The sequence below is a fragment of the Callithrix jacchus genome, chromosome 6 (assembly GCF_049354715.1).
Source record: "Callithrix jacchus isolate 240 chromosome 6, calJac240_pri, whole genome shotgun sequence".
NCBI classification, from domain to species: domain Eukaryota; kingdom Metazoa; phylum Chordata; class Mammalia; order Primates; family Cebidae; genus Callithrix; species Callithrix jacchus.
This window is the reverse complement of record NC_133507.1, coordinates 10,340,571-10,365,345: the sequence shown is the minus strand read 5'-3', so window position 1 is coordinate 10,365,345 and position 24,775 is coordinate 10,340,571. Positions and strand designations below refer to the sequence as shown.

Below are 24,775 nucleotides of genomic sequence, written 5' to 3'. Positions count from 1 at the left end.
TTACTAGATTTTGACAGATAGAAATGAACAGTTCTGATACTTGAGACACTGTGGGTCGGGTATGGAGAAGGATACAGTGTGCAGGGTCCATATCATGCGTGGAACAAAGTGGATTTAATATAAACTTAAGTTGTCAAATCCCATGGACTTTAGGACCAGTAAGATTTCCCATCCTGTAAATACCGTCCAAAAGTGTAAATAAGAAAGAATACTAAATATCAAAAAATTCTTAACTGAAGTGGTCAGAACATTACTAGTCTATAAAAATAGTTTTAAAAAAGATCTATTCCTCTCTTTTTGAATATCTGAATAAGGCAGATAAATGCCCAGTCCTAGCATGAGAGACCGAAGATTCTAATCCAGTTCATTCATTTCTTAAAATGTAAAAGTTGTTACATGCAGAAGAGTTCTCAGATCAAAAGTGTGTACCTCTTCCTCATCTTGTTTTTCGCCTTCCCTTATTCCTAACCTCTTAGAGTCCACACTCCATGAAGACTGGCTCATAGTTCCTCTGTCACTAGCCTTGCCTTTGTTTTCCTGACTTCCAACACTCATCTTATTTTTAAAGGGAAACTAAAGATCCTGCAGTTGAAAATCTTGATAAGGTGCAATATTCTATACTTGTTAACAGTAAAGACTTAATTATGTGTGACCTTGGTCACTGTGGATTCTATTCTGGATATGAGGGGAAGTCACTGGTGGATTTTGAGCAGAGGAGTAATATGATCTCATTTAGGTTTAAAAGAGTGACTCAGATAACTGTAAAGGAGGGGCCAGCAACAAAAACTGAGAGATAAGTTAGGAATCTGCCAAAATAACCCCGACAAGAAATGATGATGGCTTGCACTAGAGTGGCAGCAGAACTGTTGATAAGAAGCAGTTGGATTTAGGCTTATTTCGTGCTTTATAATTTTCACAGTGTCTCACTCATTTTCTTTTACCAACCGGGCAAGTTTTATCCCTGATTATAAATAAGAAATCTCAAGGCTCTGAGAGGTTATGAACCCTACCCAAGGTGACTTAGTAAGGTAGAATTGAGACTTACATTAAGTCTTAAGATTCTCAGTACAGTGGTTTTTTTTTTTTTTGAAGCTATTCGCAGAAATACTTCGTCTTTTAAAAAAAAAGTCTGTTTCAAATATTTTATATGATTGAGGAAAGTAAAATCATGTACTAGTGGCAGAGCATAGTGGCTCACACCTATAATCCCAGTGCTTTGGGAGGCCGAGATGGGAGGATCACTTAAGCTGGGAGTTCAAGACTAGCCTGGGCAACATAGTAAGACCCTGTCTCTACAAAAGATAAAAATAAAAAACTTAGGCATGGTGGCATGTGCCTCTAGTCCCAGCTGCTTGGGAGGCTGAGGTGGGATTGCTTGAGTCTAGAAATGTGAGGTTACAGTGACCTATGAATACTTCACTGCACTTCAGCCTGGGCAATAGAGTAGGACCCTGTCTCAAAAAAAAAAAAAAAAAAAAAAATCATGTACTAGCTTTTAGTATTATTTCTATATCGTTGCATAACAAATTACCACAAACTTAGTGACATAAAACAACACACATTTATTATCTCCATTTCTATGGATCAGTAGTCTAAGCACAGCTTAGCTAGATCTGCCTTAGGGTCTCAGAAAGCTGTCGTCAAGGTTGGGTTGGCCAGAGCTGCAGTCTCATCTGAGGCTCAACTGCAGACTAGTAAAGAAATTTGTGGTGGTTTTTGCTATCTCAGAGAAAGAATCAATTCTACTTAGGAATAGTGCCCTTGTCTTTTCTTCTGTAGTATCACTCCCTTCTCACCTCAACTTTGGATATATAAACTTAGCACTTGGAGTATAAATACTTGTTTATTCCATTCTATAAGAATCTTGGAATGCAGACTATATGTTTGTGGGTGTTATCCTCATTTTGCTGCCATGAGTAAATATACTAATTTGGCTTGTTAGTGGTAATTTTCCATTTAGTTTCCTAATTGTGCGTTTGCTGTAAGTCCACTGTCAGGGTGATATTTTGCAGGTTTTTTGGCTGGTGAATTAAGAAAATTTGTGGAACGAACACTTGGGTTCAATAAAGAGAGTGACCCTCAACTGTCATCTGAATCTCCACTCCTGAAGCCTCTCCAAATTCTACTCCAGCTTAGTTGATTGTCAGGAATTAGTCTTTATTTGTATGTGTGACATATAAGTGAGGGAAGATGTCTTTTCGAAGCTTTTGGGTACTCTCTTCCACAATTTCTTTTCTCAGGACTTGGGCTTGTAGAATTGGAAGACTAGGTAATTCAGACCAACCCTCTCTTGAGGACAGCTCGGGGTGGGGAGTCTGGGGGAGTCTGTTTCGAAGGCACTGGTGAGCTAATAAGGTGGTAAAGAATTCCAAGCCAAAGAGATTGAAGCCTTTAAAAACTATTTTCCACTAAAATGAACCGGGTTGCTGAGTTTGAGGCACAACTTGTAGAAGATGCTCCCTCAGGACAACTGTGCCAGAAAACAGAATCAGTTAGAGACTACTGAGGGGTGGACTTTTCAACCATAAAAAGCAGTGATTGAAAGGTATAGAAACATGTATGAGTTTGTAATGGTACTCTTGAAAACTTACTGGTAAACTCTGGAGGTTGTTATGGTACCAACTTGTTCTTCAAAATTTAAAGGGAAAGAATCAAACATTTTTCTGCCTTTTTTAAAGCAACTACATTTCAGGGTAACTGAATAGTTGAAGGGGGAGAGTTTTTCTACATGGAATAATTATAGTTAATACATATAGAAGGAATAATGGAATTTTAAAAACCAGCATTTGTAATTTCTAATGAAACATCTTGGCAAAATCATTAGTAGCTTCCTGATAGGTAAAAGGTCATAGGAAGCTTTGTATTCAATGGATCAGACTGATAACACTAGAATTTACTAGATTATCTTAACTTCGCTAAAAGTGAGACAGGCAGACATCATGTCCTGCTACCCAGTGTGAAGAAATTGAAAGTGTATAGCCCTCTCCTTATAATGTCCTCGTGCCAAAGAAAAGTGAACAAGGGATAACTGAGTATTTTTAATGACACAATGAAGGCACAATAAACCAAATTCAGGATGTTGAAATTTCTATAAGACAAAAATCCATGTAAGTAAATGAAAGACATGAAAATGAAGAAGGGAGAGGGAGAACTGCTATAACATTAAGAGATTTAAGAATCGTATCCTTCTGTTTCTTCAAGTCATATATGGTGGCCATGCCAACACCATACTCTTCTGTAAGGTATTTCACACAACACTACTGTCCGGTTTCTCCAGCAGCTTGACTTTCTGTGCTGTAGATAAACACAAATGCTTCCTATTTTTCTTATTACTGTTACCCACAGAGGTATTTGCAGGCCTTTTTTTGACATTTTCAGCAATGTCTTAATACCACAAAGCAGAGAATAAACAAACCGCAGTAAGTAATGCACGTAGGTCTTGGCCCTACGTGGGGCACCGTGGGGAACCTGCAGTTGGTGACCTTAGCCTGTACACATGCGATTTCACTACCCTTTGTTGGTTTGCTTGTGTGGAGGCATCTGTGCATGCACAGAAAAGATATATTTCAGCTAAAGAGGACTGGGAGGGTCTTTTCTATCTTGTGGACATGGAATAAACAGTGTGTTGTGTACTTGCATTTTACTGCAACCTGTCATGTGAGGCCAGGTGTATAATTTTCCACTTGTGGCATCGTGCTGAGTAGCTTTGTAGCATTTCACATTTCAGGTTAAGTACTTCTTTCATTGCTTTACATGAATTTTGATATGTTGTGTATTTGTTCTCATTCATTTCAAAGATATTTTCTAATTTTCTTCACAATTTGTTCTTTAGCCATGAGTTGTTTACAAGCGTATTGTTCAGTTTCCAAGTGTTTGGACATTTCTCAAGTTTCTTCCTGTTGATTTTCAATTTAATTCTGTTGTGGTCAGACTATATTCTTGTATGTTTTTGGTGTTAAAAAGGAAGTTTAGTAGGACTTGTTTTACACCTAACATTTGGCAAACTGTGACACACAGGCCCAATCTGGCCAGTGGTCTTTTTGTGGTGTTAATTGCCTGCAAGTTCAGAATGATTTAGAAAATTTAAAGAGTACTTTAAAAAGCCAAGAACATGCAGTGTAATCTGTACATGGCCTGGTAAGCCTGAAGTATTTACCATCTGGCCCTTTACTGGAAAAATTTACCAACCTCAGCTCTAGAATATGATCTATCTGATATGGTGAATGTATGTGAAATATAAAAGGCTGAATATATATATTTCTTAATTTCTTTAAAAAAAAAGTAAAGATTGTTTAAAACAATAGTCATAACAATAAGAAAAGTGGAAACAGAGCTATATTGGAGCTAAGTTACTGTGTTTTCCCAGAATTAAGCCAGTATCAACCTGAAATATATTGTGATTAATATGTATTGTGATTTCTAGAAAAATATTAAAAAAGAAAATTCAAGAAGTATAGCTAAAAAATTAAAGAAAATTAAAACAATACACAAATATTTCTGCAGTCAGTCATGCATTGCTTAATGATGGGAATGTATTCTAAGAAATGTGTTAGGTGATTTTACTGTGTGAACATTATGAAGTGCACTTAAACCTGGGTAGTATAGCCTACTACACACCTAAGCCCTGTGGTATAACTTACTGCTCGTGGGCTACAAACCTGTGCAGCATGGTACCATACTGAATACTGTAGGCAATTACAACAAATGTGACTTTTTCCCAAAAAACGGAGACAGTAACACACACATTAGTGTAGGCCTACGTTGGGTTAAGCTAATCAATATCGCTGTCTTCCACCTCAAATCTTGTCACACCAGAAGGTCTTCAGGGACAGTAGCATGCATGGAGTTGTCGTTGCCTTGTCCTGGACTGTCTCCTGAAAGACCTGCCTGAGGCTGTTTTACAGTTAATTTTTTTTATAAGTAAAAGGAGTACACTCTAACAATAAAAAGTATAGTATAATTAATAAACCAGTAACAGTTATCATCAGTCATTATGTACTGGATTTGTATGTACTGTTCCTTATATGACTGACAGCATAGTAGGTTTGTTACAATGGCTACAACTCTCACTATGTGATAGGAGTTTTTTAGCTTCATTATAATCGTCTGGGACCACTGTCTCATCTGTGGTCTGTTGACTAAAATGTAGTTATGCAGTCATGACTATGTGAGATAAAAAATAGTAGTGGAAAAACAGAGACACAAAAAGACATGAAACATAATTTTAAAAATAGCAGAATCACAAATGTAAATATAAGAACGTCAGTAATTACATTAAATGTGACTAGTCTAAACACTACAATCAAAAGGCAGAAGTTTTCCAACTTGATAATACAGACCCAAACTGTATTTTGTCAGAAGAGATACAATTTAAAATCCAAGGCACAAATAAGGCCAAAATAAAAAGAAGGAAAAAGATAACACCATGAAAACAGGAAATAGTAGCTGTTTAATAACAGCTACTATTTTTAATAACACACACAGTACACTTTAAGACAAGAAATATTGGAAATAAACAGGGACAATTTATAATGATAAAAGGATCAGTATATCAGGAAGATACAACAATTCTAAATGTAGGTGCACTTTAAAAGAGGCCCAGAATACATGAAGCAGAAAATGACAGAATTGAAAGAGGAAACAACTCAATTATGTTGAAGATTTTAATAATCCTCTCTTGGCTTCTGAGGACAAGTAAAGATATAGAAAACTTGAACAAATTTGTTGACCAACTTGAACTAAGGTAACTTTTCATTCAACAGGAGCAGAATGCATATTCTTTTGCAGCAAACAGAACATTCTTCAGGATAGATCATATGCCAGGCCATAAAGCAAGTCATAATAAATTCAAAAGAACTTGATTCCTTCCTGTTATTTTGAATTACCATCTGATAATCATTTTCTTTCAGCCCGTTTAATATTTCTTATAGGGCAGGTTTGGTAGCAATTAATTTTAGCATTTCTTATTTATCTGAGAATGCCTTTATTTTGAATTTATCATTGAAGGATAGTTTTCCTGCATGTAGAATTCTTGGTTGACACTTTTTTTTCTTTTCCTTACAGAGTTTGCCACTTTTAGATGACAAAGCTGTGGGATTTTATCCTCTGCCTCAAATTGAGGGTGCTCCCTCCGGTAGCCAAGCTTTTGGTTTCCTTAGCTCTGTTTTGATAAACTATTCTTGTAGACTGAGCTGTGGGTAGGATGGGATAGGAGCCATCCCAACCAAGAAATGCTGCAGACTTTCACTGTTCTTCAATGAAGGTTTTCTAGAACAAACACTACTGAATGTCTGCCTTTAGTTGATTTCTAAAGTCCTGAAATGGTTTGTTTTTCACAGTTTTATTCAGTGTCATGCTTGTTTTTGGTGGAGAAACTTCACTGAGTTTTTCACACTCCCTAAGGCTGCTATTCTTTCAAAATATTCTCAAGCCATTTATTTAATTAACTATTTTAAAATATTGGCCAGGTGCGGTGGCTCATCCTTGTAATCCTAGCACTCTGAGAGGCTGAGACAGGCAGATCTCTTGAATCTAGGAGTTGGAAATTAGCCTGGGAAACATGATGAAACCCTGTCTCCACAAAAAATTAGCCAGGAATGGGGACACATGTCTATAGTCTCAGCTACTTGGGAGGCTGAGGTGGGAGGATCACTTAAGCCTGGGAGGTTGAGGCTGCAGTGAGTTGTGACCACACCACTGCACTGCAGCCTGGGTGACAGAATGAGACCTTGTCTCTAAATAAATAAATTTTTTTAAAATATAAGGAGCTAATAGAGCTGTGGAATCCATATTTTTGTTATAAATTCGTAACACTATTTTATCATCTGATTCTGTGGCACTTCTTCTAAAGTTACTGTGTAACAGGTTCACAGTTATTGACAAAAACATTGAGAATATGTTTTTATGTTCTTTTGTTTACTGAGATGGTATTTGTCCGGGTATGTAAACTGATTTAAAGTGTATGAAACCTTCTTACCCTCTTCATCTAACCTGGGTTTTTAGTTTCTCTATAAGATGTTTGAACATCAATCTCTCTAGTGGAAAAAGTAGCCTTTAATTTGTCATTTTAGCTAATTATTCTTATTACAAGCATACATTTAGAAATCTTTCTGGTATTAGCATTTTTTTTTTGGTATGTGGCTCATGCAGGACAATGGAATTTATGTCATTCTTGCAGATTCATATAGCCAAAGACAAATGTAAATCTTTGGTTAGGGAAAGTTTTTTTAAAGCTGAGAGCCTAAAGTTATAATAATCAGAGCCTCAAAAATGTTGCATGTACACAAGTATTCCAGTGATCACAAGTGTTAGACTAGGATTTAGTATCCCATTTTAATTTCTTTTCCCTTGAGCAGAGTCCAGAATAATTCCTTTTTATTTTTCCTATACAAAAGGAAAAAAACGATTAGAACTATTAAAAATGTTTATGCCTTTCTAATGGAGCACCTAGGGAAAATGTGCCTTAAAATGTTGATGACCAACCGTTTCAACTTTCTCTACATGTTCTGTGAAAAAGTGTGTGGTGGCCAAATGGATGGCAGCCTGCTGGTGAATCACAGTTAAGTGGGTTTCCTGACTCAGTAATGCTCTGTGATATGCTGATGTGTATTATGATATACACTATAGCACACTGTTTTTCCTAAACTTACTAGACCATTGGAACATTGCTCCTAACTGGTGTTCCTGTGAACACAGTTAGACTAACCACTACTTGAGATGTGCGTTGTTCCATAAGGTCAGTAGTAAACATTATTACAGACACTTGGTTTTTCTTAAAGTTAATTTAAAAATTAAATGTCAACTCTCTTTTAGTCCTTTTTTAAAAAGTTGCTTTTTGGGGTGCTGTTTTGAAATAATTTCTATATTTGCTAACCTGCCAGTTCAAATAATAGGAGAATAGAACATAAAATTAATTTGGGACATGTGAATATTCCTGGAAATTTTATTTGCAACTAAAGCATTTCTGAAAAAAAAATGACATAAAACACATGTCATCTCTGCACCATTGAACTGTTTGCTATTCTCTATAAACATACAAGGTCTATTGTTCTTTTCCACTGTTCTGTTACTTCCTATTACTGAGGAGCATTTGAAACTTAGTTAATGCAGTACACAACAAAAGATTTATAGAACACAATAAAAGATTTTGAATTCTGGTATGTGTTGACTGGCTTGCAGCAAAGCAGTGGTCCTCTTTGTAGTATCTTTGGAAAGATTGGGGAATAAATAGAAATCCAAAGAAATACGTTTTTGTGTGTTCTCACTAGAAGCATCATATAACTTTATAATACTTGTATTTGACAGAAACTGTGAAATATGAGATATAAACAATTTTTTATGACAGAACTTGTGAAAGCCTCAGCAATACAGGTTTGCATAAAAGCATTATACATGCACATTTATTAAATTTTTGTTTTCTGTTGCATTGTATTTCAGTGAATCAGAATATCAGTAGGAAACTCAAATTTTTAGAATTTTAATCACAGATTTCAGTGTGATAATTCTTAGCTAAAATAGAACTAAGAAATAAAAATGTTACAGGTGTTTAGAATTGCTGTCTTTCTTGTTCTAAGGAATCCCAAAGTGTGTGAGGAGGCACCATCAAATAATTAATTTTTATTATGGAAGTAGTACATGGGCATAGAAATAAAAATATAAACAGCATAGGAAGTTTTGAAATGAAAAAATAACATCTTTATGTGCCACATTTCATTTCTCCCCTTGATATTAATCATTTTTGAGTCATTTTTTTTCACTCTGTAAGTGGTTATCTCAGAACTCTAAACAGGAGCAGGCAGTAAATTTAGAGACTTTTCTTTTATAGTAAGATTAATAACGTATACATACATATTCAGAAATCTCTAATGCAACTTTTCCATGTAAGGGAAGTAGAAAAGTTCCTTTTTAAAGTGTCTTTTTCTTGTTTAAAGAATAAGTGAGTTAATAACTTTGTTAATCCTATTCTATGTAGCAGTTAGACATGCCATACTTACAGGCACGTAGTACACTCTGTATCCTTGTACTTTAACCAAGATATCTGTGCTAGACGTGCTCACAGGCATGTCCCAGCTCTCCATTGCTTTTACCTGTTCAGAAAAGTTGTAAATTGTTAGCCAGTTGGGTTTCAGTTTAGATTGTGAGGTCTGGCTCCAGCCAATGGAGATCAGACACAGCGGTAAGGACGGCCCCAAATGCGTAAGGAAAAAATTTTGTGTGTTTTCCTTTGTTCATTGTACTCTGGTGGCAAGATGGCTAGTGAGAGTACCCATCGTGCAGTCCAGGAAGTAAAAATTGCATTACCGAAATATCCTTTGTCTCAGTGCTAATTTTTCTTTGTGGCACTGAGCAACTATTTCCAACATCATGTAAATTGTGATGTGAGTTTCTTATTGTTTCTTACAAATGCTGTATATTAACATTTAGAAATAGGAATTATGTACTGAATTTATATGTAATTCTTTTAATTAATGGAGAGGTTTTTTTTTTTAAACTAATTTATGTGTTGTGCAGAACGTATTTTTCCAGTGATTTCTAAGTGTTCTCTCAGTGGAGGTCATCAACCACTTTCTATTTTCTGTGGTAGTTTTTTAATGGGAATTTCAAAGAAATTAACTGGAATGAATCAGTTTGATAATTTGAAATATATGCACACTAAAATGTTTTTTTTTAATTTCTTGTTTTGAATTTAAAAAGTGAGATGAAAGCAGTCATCATTATGTCATTCTTTCTAGCGAGTAAAATAGAGATTGCTTTTACTTATTCTGTGAAAGGTAGTAAAGTTACAAAATTTTTATTCTGGACTATGACACTGTGATATTTCTTGAGGCAATGATTATAATAGTTTTATACCAACAATAGACACCTAGTGGCCTCATTCAGGTCAAAGCCTAAAAACCCCATTGTGCTAACTCAGTAAAGAGAAAAAAGCCTACCTAGAAGAAGTCTGTAAAATTGACCATCCCTAAAATAAAACATAAAATGAAAATCTGCCTATGTGATCTCCATGAATCTTGAAGAATGAGGACGATAAAGGATTTTTCCAAATAGAAATCCACGTACAGACACAAAGCGATAACAAAGATGCTAAGTTTTAGAATAAATGCTTTTAAAAATCAAAGACAATGTATCTGAAAAAGAGATAAATGCTATTTCTCTCTAGCAGTTAGTTATAATTGTAACTCAGCAAGAATACTTTAATGACTAGCTGCTTAGGTACTCTGTGAACACCTGGGAAATAACTTATTTGGAAGAATGCTGAATGAAATTCTAGTGCATAATTTAGTCACACACAAAGCACCAGGTAAAATGTCAAAACAATGCGATTTTTTTTTTCAGTACTGTCTTTAACATTTAAAAATTTCTCCCAGCACTTTGGGAGGCCAAGGCGGGTGGATTACGAGGTCAAGAGATCGAGACCATCCTGGTCAACATGGTGAAACCCCATCTCTACTAAAAATAGAAAAAATTAGCTGGGCATGGTGGCACGTGTCGGTAATCCCAGCTACTCAGGAGGCTGAGGCAGGAGAATTGCTTGAACCCAGGAGGCGGAGGTTGCGGTGAGCTGAGATCGAGCCATTGCACTCCAGCCTGGGTAACAAGAGCGAAACTCCATCTCAAAAAAAAAAAAAAAAATTTCTACTGGGAATTAATTGGCAAGCTTGACACCTAGACATAAATATTTGAATCAAATTTGTTTTTCTTATATTTCTCAGATGTCATATGTTTGGGAGCATTTTATTGATTGATTGATTGATTTGAGACAGAGCCAGGCTGGAGTACAGTGGCGTGATCTTGGCTCACTGCAACCCTTGCCTCCTGGGTTCAAGTGATTCTCCATCCCAGTCTCCCAAGTAGCTGGGACTACAGGTCCCCCCACCATGCCTGGCTAATTTTTTTTGTATTTTTTATGGAGACTGGGTTTCATCTTGTTGGCCAGGCTGGTCTTGAACTCCTAACCTCAGGTGTGAGCCACTTGCCTGGCCAGGAGCATTTTATTTTAAAGCTCCCAAGTAATATTTAATTATCAATTTTTTTTTTCCCCCTGAGACGGTGCCTTGGTCTGTCACTCAGGCTGGAGTGCAGTAGCGTGATCTTGATTCACTGCAACTTCCACCTCCCGGGTTCAAGCAATTCTCCTGCCTCAGCCTCCCAAGTAGCTGGGATTACAGGTACCCGCCACCACACTCAGCTAATTCTTGTATTTTTAGTAGAGACAGGGTTTTACCATGCTGGGCAGCTGGTCTTGAACTCCTGACCTTGTGATTTGCCTGCCTTGGCCTCCCAAAGTGTTGGGATTAAAGGAGTAAGCCATTGAGCCTGGCCAATTATCTTTTATAAATATAATAGATATTCTGATAAGAGGGCTTTTTAATTGCTAATTTAAATTTTCTAACTTTAAGTTCTTCTCGTATATTGCTTATATTAGACAAATGCATAATTAATAGATTTTCTCTGTGTGCTTCCTGGTATTGTTAACTTTAAATTGTGGTCATTTGTTACTAAATATAACCTGCCACACATTCAAAAGTTATTAATATATAGCAAGCCGTTTATAATATGGACAGTTGTGTCCTTTACAGGCAGACCATAAGTAATGTATTACTAACGGTTATAAAAGTGTTAATCATGAGTTCAGGTTTACATTTGTAGACCATTACTCTTTAGAACCAAAATAATTGCTGGATAGGTTCCAAAGCAAGTCTCCCAACACCTGGTTAACTCTTGGTGCTTTTGAAACATATTATGTACTTAGAATTATAGGAGCGAACACATGCTAGTAAGCATGCAGCTATAATGAAGTGTGATAAAAGCATGAGAGGCCGGGCGCTGTGGCTCACACCTGTAAGCCCAGCACTTTGGGAGGCTAAGGCAGGAGGATCACAAGGTCAAGAGATCGAGATCATCCTGGCCAACATGGTGAAACCCCGTCTCTACTAAAAATACCAATATTAGCTGGGCATGGTGGACTGTGCCTAAAGTCCCGGCTACTTGGGAGGCTGAGGCAGAAGAATCACTGGAATCCGTGAGGTGGAGGTTGCAGTGAGCCAAGGTCGTGCCACTGCACTCCAGCCTAGGCAACAGAGGGAGACTCTGTGTCAAAAAAAAAAAAAAAAAAGCATGGGAGAAATCTGCTGGTGCTGTTTGAGCCCTGCAAGCCTGCAAGCAGTCACTCCCTCAGACTTAATGGATCATGATGTGAACCCAAATCAAACCATTTCTGCCTCATTAAAGAGACCAGGTAAGGCATAGATATGATTTTGCCAAACTGGGTGGATCTGGTTGTACCTTCCCAAATGTGAAAATGGAGTAATAGTTAAACAAATATACCGAGATTCCAAATTTATAAAGTCAGATCATTGTTAATTCCTTCAGATTAATCTTGTTAGATGCATTTATTCCAACAAGACTTTGTGATTTTAAGTTTAAATAAGATCTAATCAAGTTTCTAAATAATTCCAAAAACAAAAGAACATCATTGTTATAAGCATGCCTCTGCGCTGTTGTTGAATATGTTCAGAGGGATGCCAGTGTTGTTTAAACATTAAAAACATGTTTTCTTTTGGACTTGCCTTCAGAGTTTCAGGCATGTTCTTCTCAGTATCATCGGTGGTGTCATATCCTTATTGTTTTGGGGATGGATTTGATCCCTAGAATCCATGAAAAAAATTTATATCAAGATCTTAAGGGAATTTCAAAACAGAAATTTCAAAAATATTAATGAACACACACCATCGGATTGATTTTGCTGACTTAGGATCTTGAAGGGCAGTATTCATTTGCTTCCATGACTTCTGACATGCCTGCTGAAAATTTAGTTGTTATTTTATAGTCAGCTCTAAGTTATGCACATTATATTTATTTCTGTAAAACTGTGTCAGCTACATAGCAAATCACACATGCAGATTTGAAAATGCATAACAGACTGGGGCTGTTTAGCTGTGGGCAGCTGGTCTTCTGTCAGTAATGTCTCATAGAATACTCCCATCACTTGCATTCACAGAGATAATTATAAGACATTAAGGAAAACTTAAATTATGTTAAATGTGCAGCAAACCTCTGACAGTCTTGGATTTCACTTTTTTCCCCCCAAGGATTTGTGAGTTTCCTCAAAAGTCCACAACTGTTGTAATTTTGCTAAGCAACAAATCTGAATCGTAAGTGTGAGGTTTGTATGCAGCTGCAAGTCTGGTCTGCGGTCACTGAACAAGTGAGGCAGTTTAAGGAATACATTAAGTAAGTCAAAAAGTATTTACTGTGTACCTACCATGTGCTAGACTCTGCTAGGTGCTAGGAATATAGGGAATATAGCAGCAAATCAAGTTAAAGTCCTGTTGTTTTGAAATTTATTTTCTAGTGGAAGGTAACACGCTGTTATTTGATATGTAAATAAATGAATAAGTAATTAAATAAGTAAATGCAGGGAAGGGAATAAATAGGATGCTAAAGTTGAAAAATAGAGAATCTGCTTAAAGTCAGGGAAGGCCTTTGTGGACATGTGATAGTGACATTCTGAAAGACAAGAAAGAGCCTATAGTTTGAAGAGTTGGGAAAGAGCATTCCTGACCCAGTCATAACAGATTCAAAGGCTCTGAGGGAAGAAACAACCTGACTTTTTATTGGGCCAGACAGAGGACAAGGTAATTAGATTATAGTGAGGTAGGGGAGAGAGGTGGGCCAGGGCTGATCTGGAGACCATGTTACTAGTAAGATGGTGTTAGAGATTTTATTGACGTGCAGTGGAAAGCCATGGCAGAGTTTGGGGCAGAGAAGGACCATGATCTGACTTACATGTTAGTATCACTTGGCTTCTGTGAAGAGAACAGATGGAAGGGGGTGAGAATAAAAGCAAGAAGACCAGGGAAGACTCGTTGGATGAGTTCACTCAAGAGATGGTAATAGGGTGAGCTTGGTGTCAACAGTGGAGGTGGAGAGACGAACGAGATTCCGTATGTATTTTGGAGTGTGGCCTCTTGTGGGGCACACCTACCTTTGTTCTCTATTTCTCTCTTTTCTGTAGAGTATATAGGTTACAGTTGTCTTAGATTTGGTCATTACCTCATTCATAAAATATCAATAAAATAAGGCTGTATTCTTTGCTTTTTTAAATACAAAAAAGATCAAAAGGTTTTACAAGGTAAACTTTTCTTACCTGGAAAGTTACCTTCAGACCCCTATTAAGGTCCAGATACCATTTTACAGTATTTTAATCACATTCTAGTTTATTCTTTCAGCAAAGAGATAATGGTGCCTCCTGTGTTCCAGACACAGAGCTAAGGCATGTTTTTGCAAAGCTGGGCAAGACAATCCCTGCCCTTTAAAAAGGTTGTGTCCTGGGGCAAAGCAAGCAAGAGCCAAATAAACAGCTAAGTTACTATTCAACTTTGTAAAAAGAAGCAAGCTACAGAGTTAGCTTGGGTGGACGGTGGCTACCGGAGGCTTTGACCACTTTGTGATGCTGCTCTTTTTCTGTGGTATTTATGTATTGTATTTCATTTATGTTCTTTTCTATTATCTAGTAATTTCCCACAATTTCTGGTCCATGATGACTGCCAGTATTTTTTTTTACTGCTTTTGTAGATTCTCTCTCCTACCTTTAAAAAAATGTACACTCAGAAATATCTCAGAACAGAAGTATCAAAGTTTATTTGTATTATTAAGCATAATTTACCACAATCTGATTTTGGCTCCCTGGTCTGTGAGCATGATTCAGCCCACATGTAGAGACCAGGTTCTTTCTAGATAGGCTGCTCATTTGCAGTGACCAGTCTGGATTTAAAAATACAAGTACAATAATTCAGTGTTAAAGGACTTAATTCTTGTATCAGAGATCAGGTTAAACTTCTTCTTAAGAAGATATGAATTCTGCTTTTTAAAAAATGATTTTAGAGTATATCTAGGGTTTGATCCGAGTTGTCACAAGGAATGTCCAACAGGTTACATTGTTTGATAATAGCATTTAACTTAAGGGTATGTGACATCCTAATGCTGTTCTTAGCCTTAAAAATAGACTGCTATTTCAAGTGAATCTGAATTGCTTTTAATTTTTTTATTTGTCCAAGGAAGGTAGTGCTTCCCAGTTTCTGAAAGTCATCTATCTCCCAATAAAGAACCGTTTTCTCCATATTAGAGTTAAACATATTTGCATTTGCAGTTATTTTCATAATGACTACATCGATTACAGAAGTATTTATATTGATTTTACATTTAGAATATTTTGTAGTATGATGAACTGAAAATCAGAAACAAATACTGACTTTTCTGTTATGTATTATTGTATGGGATATTTCAATCACTATTAACCTCCTGAGTTAGGTGTTCCTCTTTTTTTTAACAGGGAATTGATGATCTAAATAGTTGAGTAAATAGCCTGTCATTGCATAGCCAATAAGTAACAGGATTATGTTTTGAACCTATTTGTACATACCAGAGTATGTACATTCCATAGCTCAGTCAAGAGAAAGAAAATCGTTATAAAAAGGAAGACTTACTGTACACTGAATGAAATTTGGCATTGAAATTTTGTCTGTATTTGTGCAGCAGTTCCCTTTTGTCTGTGGGGATATGTTCCAAGACCCCAGTGGGTGCCTAAAACCTCAAATAGTAATGAACCTTATAAACACTATGTTTTCTTGATCTGTTAACCTAAATGACTAAGTGATTAATGGGCAAGGAGGGTAGACAGTGTGGATACACTGGATGAAGGGATGATTCACGTCACGAGATTTCATCATGCTGCTCAAAATGGCATGAATTGTAAAACTTATGAATTGTCAATTTTTGGAATTTCCATTTAATATTTTCAGACTGCAAATTGACTGCGAGTAATTGAAACCTCAGAAAGCTAAACTGTGGATGGGGGGGTTACTGTATGTTCTCAGCCTAGTGTAGTCTGGAGCTCAACTTTGAGCTATTTTTAGTGATACCAGAAAAAGCAAGTGCTTAAAAATAGCAAGCCTTGTTACTGACTCTCTGTGGTCACTAACTTGGTGTGGAGTGGGTGGCTTCCTTCCATTCCCATTTAAATTTTAGGTTAGGTCATTTTGTATCAGCACAGAACTATGATTTAAAGGGGACTTGTTGTGTTTTTCTTTTGAAATTGACACCGTGATGTTATTTTTATGCTTAATCTAAGTAATTACTATGTGGCAATAATAAAATCATTTTCAGGTTACTCTATAAGTAGCTGGAAAGTTTCAACGTATTGTATATTTAGCCCAAAAGTAAACAATGCAAACAATTGTAAAGTTAGAGACACTAAGGAAATGAGGTGTACAGACACCTTTGCTCCCAGGGAGGAGGGTAGAAAGGATTGGGGGTGGTGTAATGACTAGAAGACCAGCCGAAAAGAGAAGAATTCTACCAGGATTCCAAAGAGAATGCATTGTAACTCTGTCATTAATACAACATTAATTTCAGCATGACACAGCAATAAGTATCTTTGAAGATGTCAATCATGTTAAATTTTTTTAAAATTATACTTTAAGTTCTACAGTACATGTGCACATCTTACAGAATTGTAACATGGATATACACATGCCATGGTGGTTTGCTGCCTCCATCCCATCAGCCACATTAGGTATTTCTCCTAATGTTATCTCTCCCAACCTCTCCACCTCTGCTATCGCTCCCCTGGCACCCCACCCCACAACAGACCCCTGTGTGTGATGTTCCCCTCCCTGTATCCATGTGTTCTCACTGTTCAACATTCACTTATGAGTGAAAACATTTGGTATTTAGTTTTCTGTTCTTGTGTCAGTTTGCTGAGAACGATGGTTTCCAGATTGATCCATGTCCCTGCAAAGGACATGAACTCATCCTTTTTTATGGCTGCATAGGATTCCATGGTGTATATGTGCCACATTTTCTTTGTCCAGTCTATCCTTGATGGGCATTTGGGTTGGTTGCAAGTCTTTGCTATTGTAAACAATGCCACAGTGAACATATGTGTGCTATGTCTTTATAATAGAACTATTTATAATCCTTCAGGTATATATCCAGTAATGGGATTACTGGGCCAAATGGAATTTCTATTTCTAGATCCTTGAGGAATCGCCACACCGTCTTCCACAATGGTTGAGCTAATTTACACTCCCACCAACAGTGCAAAAGTGTTCCTGTTTCTCCACATCCTCTCCAGCATCTGTTGTCTCCGGATTTTTTAATGATCGCCATTCTGACTGGCGTGAGATGGTATCTTGATGTGGTTTTGATTTGCATTTCTCTAATGACCAGTGATTATGAGCATTTTTTCATATGTTTGGCTGCATAAATGTCTTCTTTTGCAAAGTGCCTGTTCATATCTTTCACCCACTTTTTGATGGGTTTGTTTGCTTGCTCTCTTGTAAATTTGTTTTAGTTCTTTGTAGATTCTGGATATTAGTCCTTTGTCAGATGGGTAGCTTGCAAAAATTTTTCCCATTCTGTTGGTTGCTGGTTCACTCTAATGATTGTTTCTTTTGCTGTGCAGAAGCTCGTAAGTTTAATTAGATCTCATGTGTCTATTTTGGCTTTTGTTGCCATTGCTTTTGGTAATTTAGTCATGAAGTCCTTGCCTATGCCTGTGACCTGAATGGTCTTGCCTATGTTTTCTTCTAGGGTTTTTATGGTGTTAGGTCTTATGTTTAAACCTTTAATCCATCTGGAGTTAATTTTTGTATAAGGTGTAAGGAATAGCTCCAGTTTCAGGTTTCTGCTCATAGTTAGCCAGTTTCCCAGCACCATTTATTAAACAGTGAATCCTTTCCCCATTGCTTGTTTTTGTCAGGTTTGTCCAAGATCAGATGGTTGTAGGTGTGTGGCGTTACTTCCGAGGCCTCTGTTCTGTTCCATTGGTCTATATATCTGTTTTGGTATCAGTACCATGCTGTTTTGATTGCTGCAGCCTTATAGTATAGTTTGAAGTCAGGTAGCATGTTAAATTTTTAAATGGTAAAATTATAGACACTTTTATTAGAAAGAAACACGAAACCATATTTTTTAAAAGACTGCAGAAAAATACAACTAATACTTTATTAGAAATCAAAACAGCTAATACACTTATTAAATTATGTGAATTTATACCCAGAATAACTTTTCTGCTTCTCTTAGTGTTCAGATAACTAATAGGTGGATTTTTAAAATTATCTGCTTTAATATATACGTTACATGTAGCATTTAGAAATAATTCTGTTTTTGAAAATAATTTTTTAGTGACTATTTTTATTTTTTATCTTAGCATACAGGAAAGTTCACCCTTTTGGTGTACAGTTATGTAACTACCACCACCACAATCAAGATACATGAGTTACAGCACGCCCCAAGGCTTCTGTGCCCTAGTATACCATCCTTTGTCTACCCGACCCAAGCCCTGGCAATCAATGTTCTGTCACCAAACTGCACTGGGTTCATTTGCCAATGCACAACAGAAAGCCAAACATCAAAGCACTGGTTTTTGTAGGGCAAAGAGTTTATTGCAAGGCTACAAAGTAAGGAGACAGGAATTGGGCTCAAATCTGTCTTCCCAAGCTGGTGGTTGAGGCAGGTTTTATAGTCAGAGGATAATGAGGAGTGATCTGATTGGATTTACAGTAAGGTGATGCAGCAGGGTTTGATGTGACTGGATCCTGCCATGTGGTATATACACTTAATTCAGTTCCTGTTCTTCAGTCTGCACCATTAGGTTCCACCCATTGTTGCATGCTTGGTTCATCTGGGCATGTTCTTGTTAGGTGACCTTCAAGCTGGGGTCCCATGGCAATTGAAAAAAACTCACAACTTTGTTACATAAAAGTTGAACTAGATAGGTCTGGTGCAGTTACAGATCTATAATTTTGCCATTCCCAGACTATCATGTAAATGGTATCATATTATATATACCGGGGGTCCCCAACCCAGGCTATGGACTGGTAGCAGTCCATGGCCTATTAGGAACGGGGCTCCACAGCAGAAGATGAGCAGCAGGCTGGTGAGTGAGCATTACCACCTGAGCTCCACCTCCTTTCCAGTCAGTGGCAGCGTTAGATTCTCATACGAGCTCAAACCTTCTTGTGACCTGCGCATGCCAGGAATCTAGATTGCATGCTTCTTATGAGAATCCAGCTAATGCCTGATGATCTGAGGTGGAACACTTTCATCCTGAAACCTCCCCCACCACCACCAGTCCATGGAAAAATTGTCTTCCACGAAACCAGTCCCTGGTGCCAAAAAGGTTGGGGACCACTGGTATATACCATCTGAGTCTAGCTTCCTTCCTTCACATAATGGATTTGAGATTCAATCATGTTATTTGTATCCATAATTTATTCCTTTAAGTAGTGTATCACTGTATGCACATAACCAGGATTTGTCCATTCACCTGCTGAAGGGCATTTATTGTTCTTTTTCAAAATTGTTTTGACTATTCTAGGTCCTTTGCATTTGAAATACAACATTTAAGATCAGCCTATCAATTTCTACCAGAAAAACCCTCCTGGGATTTTGATAGGGATTGTGTTGAATCTGCACATCGGTTTGGGGAGCATGTCATCTCACCAGTGTTGTCTTGAAATCTATAAACACGAAATATCTTTCCATTTATTTAGATCTTCTTTAATTTCTCTCAGCAGTATTTTGTAGTTTGCAGCATATAAGTTTTATACGACTTTTGTTCAGTTTATTACCAAGTATATCATTTTTTTGGTGGTGATGTGAGTGGAATTATTTTCTTAATTTAATTTTGGAATTTTTTTTCCTGATACATAGAAATACAATTGATTTTCTAATATTGATCTTGTATCTGGCAACCCTTTAAAACTTGTTTATTAGTTCTAATAGTTTTTATGGATAGCTTAATTGGTGTTTTCTACTCAGGATCATGTCATCTGCAAATAAAGTTTAACTTCCTCTCTTCAGTTCTTGTTGCTTTTTGTTTGTTCAGTTTTTGCCTTGTGGCCTTTGCTAGAATCCCCAGTACATTGTTGGGTAGCAGTGGAGACACACAGCCTGCTTGCTTTCTTACTGATTTAAGGGGGAAAGCACTCAGCCTGTCACCATTAACCTAATGTACTATATGTTGTGAGCTCGAGGTGTTTTGTAGAAGCCCCTTGTTGGCTGAAGGAGTTACCTTTTGTTCTTAGTTTGCTGAGAGTAGTGATTGTGAGTGGATTTTAGATTTTTTAAAATGCTTTTTCTGCATCTATTGAGATGATTATGTGGTTTTTGTTCTTATTCTATGACCATGTGTATTAAGTTGATTTTTCAGGTGTTGAACCAACCTTACATTTTTAGCATCAGCCCCACTTGTTCATGATAAATAATCATGTTAAGTGTTGCTAGCTTTCGTTTGCTAATATTTTGTTAAGAATTTTTGTACTTATGTTCATGAGGGATATTGGTCTGTAGATTTATGATGTTTTCTATGGTTTTAGTATCAGTATTTTATGGTTTTTAGTATCATTTTAGCTCATAGAATGAGTTGGGAAGTTTTTCCTCCAATTTTCTGAGACAGTTTGTGAACAGTTGATATTATTTCTTCCTTAAGTATATAATAGAATTGAAATATTTGATAGAATAGAAAAGCCATCTGGACCTGGGCATTTTTCTTATGGGAGAATTTCAAGATTTAAAATTACTAATTCAATTCAAAAAAAAAATTTTTTTTTTTTGAGACGGAGTCTTGCTGTTGCCTAGGCTGGAGTGCAGTGGTGTGATCTGGGCTCACTGCAACCTCCACCTCCTTGGCTGAAGCAATTCTCCTGCCTCAGCCTCCCAAGTAGCTCGTATTATGGGAGTGCACCACCATGCCCAGCTAGTTTTTATATTTTTAGTAGAGATGGGATTTCACTATGTTGACCAGGCAGGCCTCAAACTCCTGACCTCAAATGATCCACCTGTGTAAGCCTCCCAAAGTGCTCGGATTACAGGCATGCGCCACTGTGCCCAGCCACTAATTCAATTTGTTAACTTGTGATACATCTATTTAGATTTTTAATGACTTCTTGAATTTGATAATTTTTGTCTTTTAAAAAATATGTTTAGCTAAATTACTAATTGGTTGAAATAAATGTATTCATATTAGTATGTCCTTTTTAATCTTTTTAATTTCTGTACAGTAAATAGTGATATTTCATCCTTTGTTTCCAGTTTTGGTAATTCAAGTCAGTTTTCTTTTTCTATGTGTGTGTTTATTTGCTTTGGTTAGTCTAGCTAAATATTTGTCAATTTTGTTCTTTTTAAAGAACTAGCTTTGGTTTTCATCGATATTTTTTTTCAGGTGCTTTTCTGATTTCTAGTTCATTGATATCTGCTATAATTTTTTTTCTGCTAATTTTGATTTTAGTTTTTGCTTCTTTTTCTCCTTTCTAAAGGTGGAGAACTTTTATTCTAATATAGGCATTTGAAGCTTTAAATCTCCCACTAATCATTTCGTTGGCTCCATTCTATGAATTTTGATATCTGCGTTGGTTGTTTCTATTTGGCAAAATATTTTCCTAGTTTCCTTCTGATTTATTATTATGGGTTATTTAGAAGGGTGTTGTTTGATTTCCTAGTATTTGGGAATTTCCCAGATTTCTTTCTGTTGTTGATTTCTAATTTAATTCCTTTTGGTCAGAGAACATACTTTGTATAATTTCAATTATTTTAAATGTAAGACTTACTTAAGAGTCCAGCATATGGTCTGTTCTGGACAATATACCATCTGTACTTGAAAAGAATATGTATATTCTGCTGTAGTGTTCTTCTTATATGTCAAATTAGGTCAATTTGGTTGCAGTGCTGATCATAATCCTGAAAGATATAATCCTGAATGTTAGAACCCCAAATCTTGAAGTCTTGAAAAATCGAATTTCCTGGCCAGGTACAGTGGTTCACACCTGTAATCCCAGCACTTTGGGAGGCCAAGGAGGCAGATCACCTGAGGTCAGGAGTTTGAGACGAGCCTGGCCAACATGGCAAAACCCCATTTCTACTAAAAATACAAAAAAAAAAAAAAAAAAGCCAGCTGTGGTGGTGGTCGCCGGTAATCCCAGCTACTCGGGAGGCTGAGGCAAGAGAATCACTTGAACCCGGGAGTCAGAGGTTGCAGGGAGCTGTGATTATGCCATTGCACTCCAGCCTAGGCGACACAGTGAGACTCTTCTCAAAAAAAAAAAAAAAAAATCAAGTTTCCTAAAAAGCAGAACTCCTAACATATAAAATTCCAAAAGTCACAATTGTGAACGATCCAAATCCTGAATGTTGAAATCCAAATTCTAGGGAAGGAGTTTTGGTACATTTTGGTTGTACCAGGATAGTTGAAACATGTTAGGTGGAACTATTACCTTGTTATTGTCTTTATTTTGAAATTAAGTATGGTTTAAGGAGATGCATCTGAGTGCCAGCTTGACGAGGAGTGGACTCATGGACTTAATTTTAGATATCGGCTTGACTGAATTAAGAAATACCTAGAGACTTGGTAAAGCATTATTTTGAATGTGTCTGTGAGAGAGTTTCCAGAGGAGACTAGCACATGAGTCTGAGTGGACTAGATAGGGAAAATCTGCCCTCAGTATTGGTGGACAGCATTTAGTAAGCCAGAGGCCAAGAGAAAACAATTACTGAAGGCAAATTGGTCTCTCTCTCAGAGAAGGGACAGACATTTCTCCTACTACCTTTAACATTAAAACTACAGGCTTGCCATCCTTTGGGCTCCAGGATTTACACCAGCTGCCCCCTGGTCCTGAGGCTTTTGATCTCAGACTGAGTTGCATCATTGGCATCCTTAGGTCTGAGGCCTTCAGACTGGGACTGAAACACTGTAGATATCCCAGGGTTCCAGCTTGCAGACAGGCTGTCACGGGACTTCTCATACATGAGCCGATTCCCCTAATAAATCCCTTCTCATATATCTACACACATCTCTTATTGGTTCTGTCTCTTTGAAAAACTCTAATACAGATTTGGTATTGTGGAAGCCAAGTATCATTCCTTCTTACCATTTTCCCTGTAACACAATGGAAGGGATCAGTGAAATTGTTCCCTTGCAAAAACATTGTGAAAAATTAAGTGTATGAGGCTACTTAATGGTAAAAGATAGACTTTAAAATATATGCTATGAAAACAGAAAATCACTTAATTGTAACGGTCAAGCAATAACCAGACTTTGAAATAGACAGCATATACTCAGAAAGTTTGTAGACCACAACCACCCTCTAAAACAAGTGGAGAGAGAGTTTTGAAGATCGTAGAAGTGAAAAGGCAGGCAAAAATTACAAGAACTCTTCCCCTGCCAAAGTTTTCAATGGTGTACAACTTCTTCCCCTTCACACAGTGCCAGTTTGTTATGCTGAGTATTTCATCTTCGAATCATTTCCAACACTGGAAGTATAAATTGTGTAAAAATTTAGAGAGTTCTGATTTGTTTTGTGCATTTTTATAAATTTGAGTCCATAAAAGTGCATTATCACAATGTTAACTTTGGGTATAAGTATAAGCACTGTGCATGTATGAAAAAGATTGAACCTTCCTCAGTAAATGAAGAGATGTTCAAAGAGATTGGCTCTTTGGATATGGATAACTGTATACTCGGTGATGACCCATCACAGTTTTTCATTGATCTCGTCAGAAGACTTAGGTTGTTCATCACAGTGTTTCATGCAGCTGACTACAGTTAGAAAGCTGACTGCACACAGTCGTCAACCATAGTTGTATGCATTTATGCATTTTGGTTTTTGACATATTTCCTTATGAAATATGTCATATGAAATTTCCTTATGAAATATGTCCTTGTATGCATTTATGCATTTTGGTTTTTGACATATTTCCTTATGAAATATGTCATGAAATTTCCTTATGAAATATGTCCTTATGAAAGCAGACATGAATATGTCTGCTTGTACTGTTATACTCATGCAACTATGATTAATATATATGAGTGTTTATGCTTGCAAAAAAAAATGCTATTATTGTCTATTTTATTGTGTAAAGTGACCTATCAAATATTGTTAGGTTTTTAATGTTTCTAAAATAAACCCTCTTTTAAAAATGTGTCTTTTTTAAAAAATAATTTTAAAAAATTATTTCTTTCCAGAATTATACTTTTGGGATTTTGATCTTTCAGGATTGTGATTTTTATGCAAGATTTTACACTCTTTGGATTTGGATCTTTCAGGTTTTCAGCATTGTGTCTTTTAGGATTATGGCCCAAGCCCATTTGGTTGATTGTGTAGTTTTAAGTTTTCTGTATTCAGGCTGATCTTCTGTTTAGTAGTTGCTCTATTTTTGTTGTGAGTCATGTATTAAAATCACCATCTATCATGTTGAAATGTCTGTTCTGTCAGTTTTTTGCTTTATATAATGTTGGGCTCTCTTGTTAGATGTCTGTATACAATTTATAGGTAACTTATCTTCCTAAAATATGCATTTTACTATTATGAAATAATCCTCTTTGCCTCTTACAGTATTTCTTATTTTTTCTGATATGAATATAGCTGCTCTCTCATGTTACTTTTTGCATGATATGTATTTTTTTCCATCCTTTTACTTTTCAATCTATTTGTGCTTTTGAATCTAAAGTGTATTTCTTATGGATAGCATATTGTTTTTTATGCAGTTGACATTCTTCCCATTTGATTGGGTTATTTAGTCTGTTCACATCTAATGTAATTATTGATATGATTGTGTTTATTAATGCATCAACCATTTTGCCATTTGTAGTGTACGTATCTTTTTTTTTTTTGAGACGGAGTTTCGCTCTTGTTACCCGGGCTGGAGTGCAATGGTGCAATCTCGGCTCACCGCAACCTCCGCCTCCTGGGTTCAGGCAATTCTCCTGCCTCAG

At 36.6% G+C, this 24,775-nt stretch overlaps 1 protein-coding gene across 9 annotated transcripts in view; it reads left to right on the top strand.

Annotated features, from left to right (window-relative positions):
- LRRC28 (leucine rich repeat containing 28) overlaps nt 1-24,775 on the top strand; it is a 120,931-nt gene that overhangs the window by 44,550 nt on the left and 51,606 nt on the right. The gene's annotated exons all lie outside the window — the stretch shown is intronic.